This window comes from Aedes albopictus, chromosome 2 (genome assembly GCF_035046485.1).
Source record: "Aedes albopictus strain Foshan chromosome 2, AalbF5, whole genome shotgun sequence".
NCBI lineage: Eukaryota > Metazoa > Arthropoda > Insecta > Diptera > Culicidae > Aedes > Aedes albopictus.
The window spans coordinates 499177849-499194440 of record NC_085137.1 but is presented as its reverse complement, the minus strand read 5'-3'; the positions used below and the strand labels follow the sequence as shown (position 1 = coordinate 499194440).

General features: G+C 36.9%; 1 protein-coding gene across 7 annotated transcripts in view; it reads left to right on the top strand.

Annotated features, from left to right (window-relative positions):
• Positions 1-16592, top strand: part of LOC109622511 (uncharacterized) — a 112374-nt gene that overhangs the window by 12321 nt on the left and 83461 nt on the right. The gene's annotated exons all lie outside the window — the stretch shown is intronic.

The following is a 16592-nucleotide window of genomic DNA, read 5'->3' as shown; positions in this document are numbered from 1 at the left end:
TAAGGAGTTATCAATATTTATTATTATCATATTTGATTAGATGAGCTCGTTTTCCGAACTTTCCTCAGTGCTGTTAATATTCTGGTGTTGGTCCTTCAAAGCCAAATCGTTCCGGATGACGATTTAGCGTAGTCTAATTATTATTGATATGAGATTGAACAACCCTTATTTTGTGCTACAAATGTTTACTTTTCGAGCGGTAATTAGAAAAATAAAAATTCTCAAATGTTCATCAACAACGCGTATACGCTTATTCGCCATGGAAAGCTATTATTATTGTTATTAGCTTTATTAGGGAGATTTTCAGCCCGAGGCTGGTTCATCTCCACCATGGAAAGCTTCCCATACCTCCCCATCCATCTTCCAACTCCAGATACCTTCGAGGTGGCCCAAGTTCTTGGACATTATCTGATCATAGATATCTAACCAACATTTCCTTCCATCCACGCTGATCGTACGGACCTGGCCAGGTGTCAAACAAAAACATCGTTCAATTAAAGGTTTGTCAACTCCCCAGGCTACTTTTCAGGCGCACGTCTCTATTGACAGCCACCCCAGGATTACAGAGACGCAAGTAAGGAAGAATTTGATGCCGTCTAATTTCAGACTGCTAATGAGCTCTTAGGACAGAAGCAGATGAAGAGTTGCGAAGAAAAGCATGTTGTGTGGTGCTCATTAAAATCATGTTGAATTTCTGCCTACAGAATCGTTACCTGTTATGTGGCATAGATGGTTAACGCGCTCTGTTTAGCTCATATGGGAGTCGTGGGTTCAATTTCCACAAGAACAACGCTACTTTTTTTTCGCATTTTTAACTCAATTTATCCATTTTTCGACATATTTGTGCCTAACGTATATTAACGTACATTAACGTATAATAATCACACAACATGGGCTGACCAAAAATAAAAACATTCATGTGAAGTGAAATCTACCTTCACCTCTTCTCGGGAGTAACACTAGTTACCAGCAGTCCTGAAATTATAATTTTGACATTTCTAAATTCAACCACATCCAGCTCATTTTAGAAGCTTATTCTGAGAATATGGTATATGAAAAACTTGTGCGGCTAGATCAACTCTACAAGAAAGCAACGGAAACCCCGATCTTTTTCGAATATTCAATATAAATGTCACGCATTACCTTCGAAAAACACGAATGATATTCATGGTGAATATCAATTGGCATTTTCCGAAGTCACCCTGTACGAAACAACTTCTTGGGATTGCTCTATCCGACCTATGAAAAACATGTCGAATCACGTGTCAGATAGCTTGTATTCATAACTCTATGCGTAGAATTTCTAACATCGTAAATTTCTGCATCAATGAGCGGTTGATCAATACTTATAACCATGAGCAGGTAATTACTAACGAGAAATATGTTCTCATTAACTGGTCATAGGTAGGCTTTAGATCAAATTTTCTCGAAGTGAATGGTAAAATAGCTCAATTATGAGCAAAATCCCCAAACAGAGAACTGATGATAATGTTTTGGGTTTATCATTGGAAGTGTAAGGCCTTTAAATTGAAATTTGCCGATTTGGCCATTATTGCCCAATACTTGGAAGAAACAAAAAATAACAAAAAAAAAACGACGAAAAGCAGTTGATCACTACTGTAACGTCCTTATGATACTAATCGCGAGAACTGAGTGTAGTGTCTGTTTGTCTGTGGTTGAATCACTTGTAATATCGTGTATTAAAGGGTGAGTCGTTAATTATTGTGCCACCCTACCTTCAACTGACTCGCAAATTGTCTACAGTTAACGAAATGAAACCAAATTTTTACAGTACTTTAGTATATGTATGTATTTCAACATTTTGGTATAGGTTCAAATTTTGGATCCGTTTTGATAAAATTCACGACATTTTCAATTAACGCCCTCCATGTGGACATGTTCAGGCTCCACTTGAAACAAATAATTAAAGCTCTCTGGTTTGTTTATGCGTATCGTGCCTGGTTTTCACCCAGCTCCAAGCTTATGTTTCACTGACAACCGTTCCTGAAACCTATTGACGAACATTAAGAAGATCTGATAATGTATAATCATTAATTGGCGTAGTACCATGATTTTTTATTTTAGCATGTGATTGTACAACATCTTTTTTAGAACTGTTAACTAAATTTTTTCTATATCGACCGGAATCTCATCGATAACTGCTCAATTAATTATATGTAAACAATATACTATAAGGAGAAACTGTGCAAAGTTTGGTTGATTTTGGTGAAGTAGGAAAAAAGTTACGTTAGTTTGAAAATGGCACAATAATGATCGACTCACCCTTTATGCGATTTTCATATTGGTTTTTATTACGAATATAAAGGTAATCCATCTTACGCTACAAATGTCAGGATAAGCAACATCTCACACGCATTCGATAAAGCCTTCACAAATTACTGTGCGCATCCTGAATTAATCAATCGCAGCTCAGTTCCAGCCAATCGCCAATCTGTGACAAACGAGCTGGGCGGCGGGCGTGATTGCCTGCCTCTTCTATGGGAGCTAACTCGAGAAGTTACTTATGTTTACATTGCCTCTTAAATTATTCACGGCATCCAACCAGAAGCCATGCACAATGGGAGCAATCTGAGGTGAAAGTGGTGAAAAGGTATTTCCTGTATTACTGCCACAGACAAACAGACGTCTCTACACCTTTCTTATCGTTTTTTTTTTTAACTTAACTGTATGTTCAAATACTCTATTGTTAAAAAAAAACGCACAACACCCGCATCGTTTTTGTCGTCATTTGACGTTTGCTCACTACCACCACCTTTGAAAAATATAGCGTGATCATCAACATTGAGCGCTCAAGTTTCTGTGACGATAATTAAAATCATAATTTGTTCTTTGTAACACGCCGAGTCTCCAGTTAGCCTAGTGCCGCCTATGGATCGCCAATCCGGAGAAGGCGGGATCGATTCCCGTTCCAGCCGGGAAAAAATTCTCGACTCCCTGGGCATAGTGTATCATTGTACATGCTTCGCAAAGTACAAATTCATGCAATGGCAGGCAAAGGAAGCACTTCAATTAATAACTGTGGAAGTGCTCACTGAAATTAACATTACTCCGGCACGCCTTGACCGATCCGAACTATTTTCAATAGCAAACAATGCGGTAAAATTCCGGTTCGATTCGAGTCATAATCGGCCAATGGGAAGTGCCTTAAAAATGAGTGAACTTATTTTGCGCACAGACATACATACATACACACATACTTACACACATGCAGACAATCTCAATTCGTCGAAGTGAGTTTATTGGTATATGCGACTTGATCCTCCGAGTTTTCCAAGTGATGGCTGTGTATGTGTAGATTAGACTAGACTATATGCGACTTGATCCTCCGAGTCTTTTTTCGAAAAATCGTTTTTTGAGTGAACTTAGTACACTTAGTGTACAAGAAAGACTTTTTTGGGTTTGTGAAAACTTGTGTCGTCCCCGAGGAGAATGGTCAAAACGACAAGGAATCGCCACTTTGGTATACTCGAGTCACTTTGAGTTGGACCATGAAACTGAAAGAAGAATACAACAACTACACAACCACATTTGACCCACCTGCTTCTATTAACCTTCCGTAACTCGCGCGGTTGACTACCTGCGTCAGCACCACGCTAATGCTGAGTACAAAAAGCGAGATTTTTTCAACGTGTTGTACAAAATACAACAGCGCGATCGCTCGTGGGTTAAACACACATTGTGCGATGCAGACGGGCTTCACTTTCAGCTTGTTGGTAACCCCATCGATAGAAGGTAGTAGTACTAGTGCATCATCATCATGAGATCGCACGACAAGAACGAGGTGAAAACCGAAGAAACCGATCCAGCCGGCGAGATAACCACGAGCGAACACCGCTCGCGTTGATGACAGACGTGTTCAAACAATTAGCAGATTGTTTATTTGAGCTTCACGTTCTGCCTCTAGCTTACCGGGCGATGTTTGAGTTTGTTGTCTTGTGGATTGTGGGTCTGGACGGACAGATCGCATCTAGTGAGCACTCGGTGAACATTGTATCATGGCGAAATATTGTGGTTTAGGTTCTACTGATTGATAGTTCGTATTTCTGACCATCAGCGTTTTTGGAAATAGACCAATGTGAAGTGCTGTACAAGCCACGTGGTCTCTTTAAATAGTCATGAAAGCTTTAAAAAGAAGGTTACCCATCCCCATTTCCACCGGTCCTACTCATTTTGAATGAAAGTGCAATCGCATCGTTAGTTATATCATAAAAAGCCGTAACATAATGGATACGAGCAACGCTCAAGGCCCCACTCAAATCCACCCAAATAGTGATTTATACTTTCGCTGAGATTCTGGCACGAAATTATGGTGAAGCTTTCGCAGCAAGAGAACATTTTGAGTGCATAGGGTACACTGAAAGGAGCCTTGCAGTAATGAAAAGCACAAAAATGTTTTTAAATTTACCATGGCAAAACATGATCATCGACCCACCAACGCTTCTTGTGTGCGTTTTGTTTCTTCTCACATCAACCGGTTCGATAGCCGAGTGGTAGCGTGCGAGCCTGGTGATGTCAAGATTCTTGGTTCGAATCCGGTTGCCAACAGAAACTTTTTTTAATTGAAAATCGAGTCCATGGTAAAATTGAAAACATAATTCTGTTGAATTAAAACGAAACTCAGTCTGCACAAATTTAGTGGCGTTGTGCATTTAAATTGACCCTCAGAATAGTAATTTTCACCGCATGCCGCCGTTCAGTGTAGTGGAGGTATTTTGGACCGGGCAGGTATTTTGGCCCACCTAGGGAGTTTTATGATATTTATCACATAATCTCTACTAAATCTTGGTATTTTTTATTGGAACACGAAAAGTATTCAATTATGTGATGACCTTTATTTTGGATGTCAGTTAAATATGCTGTTCAGTATCAAAAATAGAGAAAATGTTTTCACTTCCAATGAAACGCACGGAAAAGCACCAAAAACAAAGAAGGTGACAAATTTGTAGTCGGCTTCTAAGAGGTATTAAATTTTACAAGTAAATATTTATTTCATGTGAATGTAGTTAGGGCCTTGTAAGAACTCAAAATAAACTGTTCTTAACCTCGGTGGAGTGATAATATTCACTAAAATGGTGGTTTGAGGTATGGCCAAAATATGTTCAACATAATCAGATGTGGACATATTTTGGACCACCTGTCAGATCCATCTCTCCAGTTCCTCCTTAAGGGACAAAATATTCATGCCAATGTAATGTACTCTAAAAACATATAAATAGAATAAGTTGGGACCTCCCGTGATCTGGGTTATTATACGTTTATTTTACAATGAGATTGTTGTGGGTTCGATTTGTTCTAACAACTTTTCGCCAAGTTAAAAATTTCGATTCGGTTTGTGTCCTAACAACTTGTCGACAAGTTGAAATTTTCAGGTGTTTAGACATCCAGTTTAGAAAAGTTGTCCTTCTCGGCAATCAGTTGATGACTGCGACAATGTGTTATCTAATGTATGTTTGACAAATTACGTATCATTCAAATTACTTTATTTTTGATGGCCTTTCCACTCATTAAATATGTGTGGAACGTCTTTATACTTAGCAAAATCACTAGACTTCCACACTTCCTATTAAGCGTTACGTAATTTATACATAGTGACTGACGTCATGCAATAGTTAATAAATACACGTTTCGCGTCACATTTTTTTTATGAAACATAATAGTACAATGCGTAAAAACTGGCAATTGCAACAAAATTTCATCTTTTTTTACCGTTACGTAATTTTTAAACGTTCCCTGCCTCAAAAAATTAATAGAAAAGATGTAAACTTCACGTAGTTTTAACTATTTTTAAATTTTTGCTGAGGTGGCTTTCATTTCATGAATCAATTGAAGTTTAATTTGGTGGGCCAAAATATGTGCACTTGGTGGTCCAAAATAAAATCAGGTGGTCCAAAATAGAAGCCCGAGATCCTTCAGGAGTTTTGATATTTCTTGTATTTACTACACCAATTTTGAGTTCTGTTTGGCCTTTTTCGACAGAAAACTTGTTGCTCTACGTAATGCCTACTGAAATTATCCATATTTTGAAGTGGGAACCTTCTTTTTTCGCTGAATTGTTCATCCACTTCCTAAAGGGGTCCAAAATACCTCCCTTACCCTATGAACCAGCAAGGTACCATGCATTGAAAAATGGGTTGGGGGCCAAGGTTGAATATGAATACGGAATGCGGTTACATCCCAAAACCGGGTGGGTGATGGTTGGTGGGCTGGGGGAGTTCGTTTGTTCGTTACGCTGCTGCATTGCAATGTGGATCCCGAGAGGAGGAAACCCACTTTGCCTCCCGTGGATGGTGCAGCACATTCAAATTGTTTACATTTTCGGGAGAATAGTTGTTTGAACCATGCGAGGAATTACTGAATACTGTCGGAGCTCAAGGGCAGGTTCCTCCACTGTCCTACGTTATTTCGTCCGTCAAGCCAAAGAGCATACGTGATTGTGTGGAAATAGGGGAAAATGTTTATTTTCGGCAGTTTTGTTCTCTTCGTCATGGTTTTTTTTTAAGCTATTGAACTCAGAGTTGGCCTCAAATACTTCCCAACCAAGTTGAATTATATGACCAAGTTTCAGAAAATTTGGCCGACACAAACTCCCCATGACGAAGAGAACAAACCTACCGATAATACCCATCGTCACCCTAGTTCCGTTTCTCAGTACGCTAGATCTTCAAATTGTTACTTCGAGGGACATTTTAAACAGTAAATATAAGTGCCTCAAGCTGCTTCAATCCTTTTAAGGTCACGAATAACCCAACTAACATTTATTGTGAATGCAAACGTCAACTAAGCGTCCTCAATACGGCTTGATGCTGAGTTACTGTGTTGTACATATGGACGGAAGCTTCTATGCAAGACCTATGCCAATGAATCTGGCGAACCTAATCCACATGTATGTATAATGCTGTGCGAGCTTCTATGCCACCGAATCATAGCTCTTTTCTCGACCCCTATGTAACCGCTAACTGAATAACATCTTGAGAAGGCGCTTTTTCAGCCTTTTCTCAGTTGTTAAATAATAGTCATACGGCACCCCCAAATTAGTCGATTAAATATAGTTAGGTTATGGATACCGTGACACGACATGTGGAACTGGAACTATTGCTTGAAGTACTTGCCGCTGCTTGGAATCGAACTCCCGATCTGCTGTATGTAATCATAGAAAATAGTACTTTTTTAACTCCAGACAAGGCTTTATAATTGTGTCACAAGAAACCTCACCCAACATGATCTTGCTGCAAAAGCTTGTGAATCGTCATACGCAGTTATGTTTACATTGAACAAGCTGTGTGGTTGCGCCAACACTGAACGGCAGCTTGCGGTGAAAATTACTATTCTGAGGCTCAATTTAAATACACAACGCCACTAAATTTCTGCAGACTGAATTTCGTTTCAATTCAACAGAATTATGTTTTCAATTTTACCATGGACTCGATTTTCAATTAAAAAAAGTTTCTGTTGGCAACCGGATTCGTACCAAGAACCTTGACATCACCAGGCTCGCATGCTACCACACGGCTATCGAACCGGTTGATGTAAGAAGAAACAAAACGCACACAAGAAGCGTTGGTGGGTCGATGATAATGTTTTTCCATGGTAAATTTAAAAACATTTTTATGCTTGTCATTACTGCAAGCCGCTTTTCAGTGAACAGGTTCTTCGTCACAGCTTCTAGCTGAAAGAATGTTCTTTAAACAGCTACGGCGTGCTGCTGTTTTGTGTATTTGGCAACTTTACAAAACGTACTGAATAAAAGCAGCTGGTTGGCTGCCCATAATCGCATAGTTGACGTAAGCGCACTGTAGTTTTCAGCACACTTTTTAAATTTTAACAATGATTAATAAAAAGTTGATTTTTTTACGTTGATATCTAGCTACACACTTAATTTGGAATACCGTGTTCGATAATTTTTTGACAAAAATAGAACAGCTCAATACAGCTAAACTGCTTTGTTTACCTTTTGCACCCGGTTTTGACAGTTTGTGTACTGAGCCTCAGTAAAATCGATTACCAAAGCTACCGAAATAGTTCTGCTGTTCTATTTTCGTCAAAAAAGTGCTGAACAAGCAATTCAGGATTGAGTGTATAGTGATCTAATTGTGCTCTATTGAATAAAACTGGTCAAAATTATGCACATTTCATAGATATTAGCTTGTGAGTGCTGCCATTGTCAATGGTGGTTACGTCAACTATGCGATTATGAGCAGTTGGGACCTAGGTTGGGACTCTTATTCGATTTGCACTTCTCCGGTAAATCTTTCGGAGCCGGATTAAAGAGCAATAAAAGTAACCCAAATAATTCCACAGCGAAGAGATGGATAGCAGTAAAATATTTGTGTAGTAGCTATATGTCCCGCTTAAAGTTTGTTTTGACAATAATGTTTACATCCGACATGCCGATTTGGTATACCAACAGTTTCTTTATTACAGCTTCTAGCTGTAATGATATCGCATAACGGCACTGTTGGTTTGTGGATTTGTCAGCATAACACATTGTACTGTATAGTAGCAGCTATTTTTATTAGTGGCGACTTCTATCTATTAGTTCGAACTTTAATATCTTCCGGAACATTTTCCGGAGTTATAATAGAGTATAGTAAAAGCAGCTCCACCAACTAGTGATTGGTTTCAGAAAACCGAGTTGGGTAGTTGTATGGTCCTTGCTTTGCAGCTGTGTATTACATTATGGCTTATATTTGACTAGCTTCATTTTTATTCATCGTTCACTGCTTTAATTCGACTGTTACACAGCAGAAAGCAAATGGCTGAAGCTTATAGCGCTGAAAATGTTAGTTGGGATCTTGTTTGTGATCCGAACACTTAATATTTAATTCAGTCTTAATACTTTCACCGGAAAACCGTGTTATAGCGTTACCCCAAGCAACATGTACAAGAAGAGTCACTGTTGCGCATGTTTTGGTTGCACAGTTTAATGGTTTAATTAAAGTGACCAGATGATCAGAGCTCCAACGCGGGACATTGATTTGGAAAGATGGTAAGGTGAAATCATGATCTTTTTTTTTTTTTGTTAACGAATAACATAGCGATTTTTTTTTGTTCGTAGAATACGAAGCACTCATTTCTTCTACCAAGCATATTTTTCTGCGTTGTGAGCTTCGCAGAAGTGGAACTCATAAACATTTTTCTACAGTCTTTAAAAGAAACCTGATAATCAAATCTAGCTGTCAAAAATGGATTTAATCATGGATTTAATTTTTCAACTCTCAATTGCTTTAAAAATTAAAATCAAGGTGGTTCGAACTTCGTACACAACTGAAACAAAAATCGTTTATTACAGCATTTTTGTCTGACAAGCATGACGAGAACTCTACAATTTTTTGAGGTTATTATTACCCTCAAAGTGTCTGAAAATGTTAACCAATCTAGCTTCTGCTTGTCCAATTTTGTCATTTGCGTACTATTTCCTTTAGTAGCACGAATGCTTCTCTGTCAACATTGATTAACTTTTTGAATGAATTTAATTTACGGGCGTACTCGTTTGAACCGCCTGCCAGTCAATGAAGGTTTAGATATTCACCCATTTGAAAAAAAAAAAAATAACACAGTCAAAATAAATTTCCGATAAAAGTTTACTATGAGCTTGGAAAGATTTTAACTTTGGGCAACGATATCCCTCCAGATTGTTCATCTAACTGTACGCATTGCGCACTTACATAGTATTGAAAGCAGTTTTCTACCCTGAAGTTTGAACTTGAGACAGTTTCGTCTACTACTTTTGTAATTGTACTCTTGTCACTCTCTATTTTCTTCACCGAACTGTATAATGATGCTGCCTGACTGTGCATAAAAACCAACCAAATATGTATTCGAATTTTTTTCTTTAAAAATAAAAAAAATGCTGGACTGCTATCGCTCGATAATAAAAACTTTCAACAGTTCAAACTTTACTGTAACCCAGAATCTTTATGTACTTTCTTGCAAAAATCTTTCAGTTTTTGAACTCTGATGTTGAAAGTTTCGTTAATATGTTTGATGTGACTTGTGCTTTGTACAAAACCGGTTTGACTATTTTGGCTTTGAAGTTACTACAATATTTTGAAAGCTTGTTGAATTTTATTCAAACGCGGGACATTTTTACGATTTGAGACGAACGCGGGACATTTCGCGGGACATAATTTGTCGCGGGACATTTGGTCAAAATGCGGGACTGTCCCGCGAAACGCGGAACGTCTGGTCACTTTAGGTTTAATTCAAGTAAGATTTTGCGGTTAATATGACCCAGATAGGCTCACTGAACGTGCGCTACATCATAATGGTGCCCCTAGGTAACATCGTAGGAGTGTTAAAGTTCGATCAGGATCTCGCCATTCTTAGCAACCTAGTCAACAAGTCTCCTTCCCTGTTATTGAACATGAAATGCATTGGCGTAATCTTTTGCCGTGCTTCATTGACAGTTACATAAAACATCCGCTATTGAACTATTTTTACATAACAAATCTAACATATCGAAAAATTAGAAATGTTCTTCAAGCCGTTTTTGTATGTAATGACCATACGTCTTCATCACTATAAAATAACTGATAATTTTTTTTTTGTTTATTTATTTTTATATATACAGCCATAGGCAACTAGGTGAACTTCAGCTAGTAGCAAATTCGCCTGTTGCAGAGTGATAATCCTCCATAAATTTCGTCAGGCATCCCTTCAGATATTCCTTGTGAACTCCCCCATAAATTTCTTTTTATTTTCTTACGGAAATTATTTTTCAGATTCTTCTTAGAGTTTTTTTTCTGAGATTCATTTAGGAGCTCTTTCTGAAATTCCTCCAGGAGTGTCTTCAGAGATTAATCTAAAAGTTCTTCCTAAGATTCTCGGGTGGTTCCTTCGACGACTCCCAGGAGCTCCTACTGAAATTAATTCAGCAGTTTCTTTAGGTGTTTCTCCGGGAATTAATTCTGGGAATCCTAAAGCAGTTTCTTCTTGGATTCGTCAAGAAGTTCATTTAATGATTTCCCTTTTTTTAAGAATTCCTTCAGCAGTTTTATTTTTTTTATTTAAAAGTTTTTTTCTGGTTTTTTTGAGGAGTTCTTTCTGAGATTCCTCAAGGTGTTGAAGTCTTGAAGTCTTTTTTCACGGATACCTCCCGGAGTTTCTTCTGGGATTCCTCCAAATTTTTCTAAGATTGACCAGGAGTTGCTTATGGGATTTATCCAAGAGTTCTTCAAAGATATTCCCTTTCAGAAATTTCATCCGTAATTTCTACCGGTATTCTTCCAGAAGTTACTTTCGGAATTCACTCCGTCCGATTAGGATTTCTTCAAGAGTCTTCTGGGATTTTTCAAGGAGCTTCTTCTGAGATTCCTTCTTCTTAAAATTCCGAGATTCCTCCTGGAGTACCTTCTGGGATTCTTCCAGGAATTCTTTCCTGAATTCCTCTAGGATGTATAGGAAGACTCCAGCAGTTCTTTCTTAAATTGATCCTGGAGATCATTCCCAGATCTCTTAGAAATGACAACATTTTTGGCGGATGCATGCTAACGGCTCATTCACCAGATCTTCCCTCAAAAATTTCTAACAAACTTTTTTCAACATTTCGAATGACTTCCTCACCGAGAATTGTACTATATTCCTGAGATTTTTTGGTAGATGCCTGCTGATTGAATTCCAAAATTTGTAGCAAATTCCACAAAAAGGTCATTGTAATGCTTCGGCTGATTACTGGTAAGATGTGTGATAAATTATTTCCAGTGCTGTCATGGTAGAATCAGAGCTAGTTAGTCAAGAGGTTCCCCGATTTCAGCGTCCCTTCAGGTGCACATTCCCAAGGATGAGTTCCTGGAGGAATCTTTCTTGAGGAACTGTTGGAAAAACTTCTAAAATAATCTAAAATAAATAATGGAACAACTTTTGAAGAAATCCCTGCCGAAATTTCTGAAGTAATTCTAGTAACATTGAACAAGTATCTAAACATAATTCAGAAAGAATCGCTGAAGAAATGTCAGAGGCATTGAAAAAAAATCTGAAGAAAATTCTAAATAAATTCTTAAAAAAAGGAATATTTTTTCAAATTCAAGGATGGATTTTCTGAAGAAGTTCCGGAAGGAATACCTGGAAACTCCTGCTGGAATAATCCACAAAACCTTTGAGATATTTTTGAAAAAATAAATCCTGGAGAAATCCCCAAAACAAAATTTTACATCACATTTTTTTAAATGAATTTCATGAGAAACCCATAGAGGAATTCTTAGAGATGCTCGGAGAAAATCCTGGAGGAATTTCTGATAAAATATATAGAGGAACACCAGGCGGAATTTCTGATGAAAACTCTGTGCCAATTTCTGCAGGAATCTCTGCACGAGTGTCTAGCCTTTCCATAGCAATCCTCTGTAGAAGTCTGCAAAATTTGTAGAAAAATTTTGGAAGTAATCCTTGGAATATTTCCTAAGCCTTTTTTTATTTTAAGAAATCCTTGGAGCAATTTCTGGAAGAGAAATGTCTTGAAGCAATATCTAAAAGAATGTGAAGAAACTTAAGGAATTTCCTTAATAATCTCTTGTACATTGAGAATCAGAAACTCAAAACTTCTTCAAAATTTGAATCATATTCTATAAAAATATTCATGGATTTTTTTGAAAAACTTCATGGAAGGTTTTCTAGACGAATGCTTTGAAAAATATCTGAAGGAATCTCTATTAAAGCAATCCGAAGAAATTCGTTGCTGAATTTCTGGGATAATCTATGCAAGATTTTTCGAACCCATGCAACATTTTTGGAAACTGCATGGATACTTTCTTTAGGAGTACTTGGAAAAGTTTTAAAATGACATTCTAAAATCTAAAGGAATCCCTAGAAGATTTTGTAAAAAAAATCTGACTGAATTTCTTTCGGATTTCCTGGATGAATTTGTGAAGTTAATCTATGAGCAGTTTTAAAAAGTTTTTTAGGAACTCGTGAAAGATTTTTTTAAAGAATCCTTGGACGGATTTCAGCTAGGCTCTATGAAAGAATTATCAAAAAAATCTGTGGAAGTGTTTTTCAAAGTAATGGATAAATTTGTAAAGAAATCTCTGGAGGAAAATCTGGAGATATTTTTGAAGAAATTGCATACCAGTCGAATTTATGACAAAAGCCATGGGAGATTTTCTGAAGGAACCCTCAGGGTAGTTTCTACAGGAATCCCAGCAGAAAATCGACCCATTCAGGGATTTTCACATTTTTTAAAGAGTCCCTGGAGTAATTTCTAGAGAAATCCCAGGAAGTTTTTCTGACAGAAATTCAGATTAAAAAAAAACTCTCGAGAGCAATTTCTGAAGCAAACCTCGGAGAAAGTTTTGAAATAAATTCTAGGGGGATCGTTTGAGAGAATGCTTAAAGGAATTTCCGTAGGACTGTTCGGAAAAAATCTAAAAAAGTCTCGAAAAATGGAAAATTTCTGAAAATCCTGAAAATCCCTGGAAGAACTTCTACAAAAAAAATCATACACAACTCTTTCTGAAACTTCTGGAGAAATCACTAGTGGAATTTCGGTAGAAATTGCTGTAGGATTTTTTGGTGAAATCCTTCGCAGATTTTCCAAAGTAACCCCAGTTCATATTTTTGAAGCAACTTTTGAAACACTTTCTGAAAAATAGTATATGAAGGCATCGCAGAAATTTTTATTTGAGGAATCTCTGGAGAAATTTCTGAATAAATGTAGAATAAAAAGAATTTCTAAACAAATCTCTGAAGAAAATTTCCAAATAAATCCATGGAATATTTTTTGAAAGAATCCTTAAGGCATTTTTCGGCCGAATACTCGGACAAGTTTCTGCAAACAAAAATAGAAAGATGATTTACAAGAATTTAGGAAGAATTTCCAAAGAAATCTCCAAACGATTCTCCAATCGAATGCCTAGAGAAATTTATAAATAAATGACTAGAGGAGTTTCTGAAGTTATGCCTGGGTGAATTGCTCAAAACATCTCTGAAATGATTTGTGAAAAATCATGTAGAAATTTTTGAAGCAATTCTTGCCAAATTTCGTTAAATAATTCTTTGTGACCCTTCTGGAGGAACACATGGAAGATTTTCTTAAATATTCTGTAACATATCATCGGTGTGGAAAGTTTTATTTGGAGACCGCCGTAGTAGAGTTGATAATTCTGGGTTCACCTAATTTTATTAAACATCTCAGAATTGTAACAAAAGGCGACCGAGCAGACTACACTACTCATACAGAAAGATCGTTCGGCAAATATAGCACAACCAGTAACCACGCTCTATCGAGTGCTTGTCAAGAATCTCTAAACTTCCGAACCCCTTGAGGAATTTCAGATGGGATCCTTGGAGGAATTTATGAATAAATTCGTAAAGAAACTCCAGGATAAAAAAAAGTTCAACTAGCTGTAACTTTTCGGTCAAAATTTGGAAAAGATTGGGCTATTCTGTACAAAGTTATGAAGGTTCTAGAAAAAGGTAGACTTATCCGACTGCCAACTTTATACCTCCGGATTCAATGAATTTTGCAATGAAATTTTGAGCATACAGGGGATAGACAAAATGATCGGGACAGGCAAAATTTTCACTTTTCAAAAAATGTTCAGCTAGCTGTAACTTTTCGAAAAGTGCATCAATTATTCTCAAATTTTTACTGTAAGTTCATCAACTAGTTGTGTATCAGTGGTTCAAATTTGGAAAAGATCGGGCCATTCTCCACGAAGTTATAAAGATTCTTGAAAAAGGTAAAATTATCCGATAGTCAACTTTGAGCTCCAAAAGCTAGACTTTACATATACTGGCGTGAGTGAGAAATGGACAAATTGAGGTGAAATTTGCGAAAAAGTTACTCGTCCTCTCGGTGAGACTCGAACTCACGACTCCTACTCGTGAGTTCGAGTCTCACCGAGAGGACGAGTAACTTTTTCGCAAATTTCACCTCAATTTGTCCATTTCTCACTCACGCCAGTATATGTAAAGTCTAGCTTTTGGAATAAAGTAAAACTTTCATTCGGCTGGTTAAGCCGCAAAAATCGATAATTAATTAATTTAATTATGTCAACTTTGAGCTGTTAAATTTTGAACAAGAGAAAAAGCTATAGCGATTTTATTTCTTTCATGATTTTTTAATAAATTGGTATATTTTTAATATGCATTCCTTTACTTTTTCAATTTATTGGCGGCTAAGTAGTTACTTTTCTTCAAAATACATTTATATATAAGTTTATTAGAGGGCAATTAAATAGACTATAATTTGCACGATGTTGATATTTTGGATAATTTGGTGTTTCATTAGAAAAATAATCTAATCGTTATGGTTTTCTTCCGTGTCAAGAATATTCAGTTAAGTCAATGGTTTTTCATTGCTCATTACATAAGTCATAAATGGTCAAAATTTCATTGCATTCGGTTCATTGAATCCGGAAATATAACAGCTCAAAGTAGGCTGTCGGATAATTTTACCTTTTCCAATAATCTTTATAACTTCGTGAAGAATGGTCCGATCTTTTCCAATCATGAACCACTGATACACAACTAGTTGATGAACTTACAGTAAAAAATTGAGAATATTTGATGCACTTTTCGAAACGTTATAGCTAGTTAAACATTTTTCGAAAAGTGAAAACTTTGCCTGTCGCGATCATTTTGTCTATCCCCTGTATATGACTTATATAATAATATAGTGAAGGGCCCGTATAGCCGAGGAGGTAAATGCACGGGTATTCAGCATGACCATGCTGAGGGTGACGGGTTCGATTCCCGGTCGGTCCAGCATCTTTTCGTAAAGGAAATTTCCTTGACTTCCTTAGGCATAGAGTATCTTCGTGCCTGCCACACGATATGCACATGCAAAATGGTCATTGGCAGAGCAAGCTCTCAGTTAAAAACTGTGGAAGTGCTCGTAGACCACTAAGCTGAGAAGCAGGCTTTGTCCCAGTGAGGACGTTACGCCAAGAAGAGGAGAGAGAGGAATAAGCTTTAAAATACTTTTGACTTACAATAAAATTCTTGACACGAAAGAAAATTATAACGATTAGATTATTTTTCTCATAAAACACCAAATTATCCAAAATTTCAAAATCGTTTCAAATTTCAAGATGCTAATTATAGTTCATTCCAATTCCCTCCAATTGACTTCAATATAGCTATGTTTTGAAGGAAAGAAACCATGAAATAAATGAAATCGCTATAACTTTTTCTCTTGTTTTTCAGAGCTCATTTTATGAGTCATAAATGGTAAAAAAAATCATTGCATTCGGTTCATTGAATTCGGAGATATAACAGCTTAAAGTTAGCTATCGGCTGATTCTACCTTTTTCTAGAAACTTCATAACTTCGTGCGGAATAGCTTGAACGTTTCCAAATTTTGACCACTAATGGATCAACTTACAGTGTTGATCAACTTAAGTGAAAATTTGAGAATATTTGATGTACTTTTCGAAAAATTACAGCTAGTTGAACATTTTTTGAAAAGTGAAAATTTTGCCTGTCCCGATCATTTTGTCTATATCCCACGTAGTTTTGGACAAAAGATTTCGATCGTAACAAAATAGCGAGATAGTGGTTTATTCGTTACTTAGCGAGAATTACTAATATATGCCAAAAACTCCGAGCCTTTTATCGAAAACTCAACTTTCATGCAG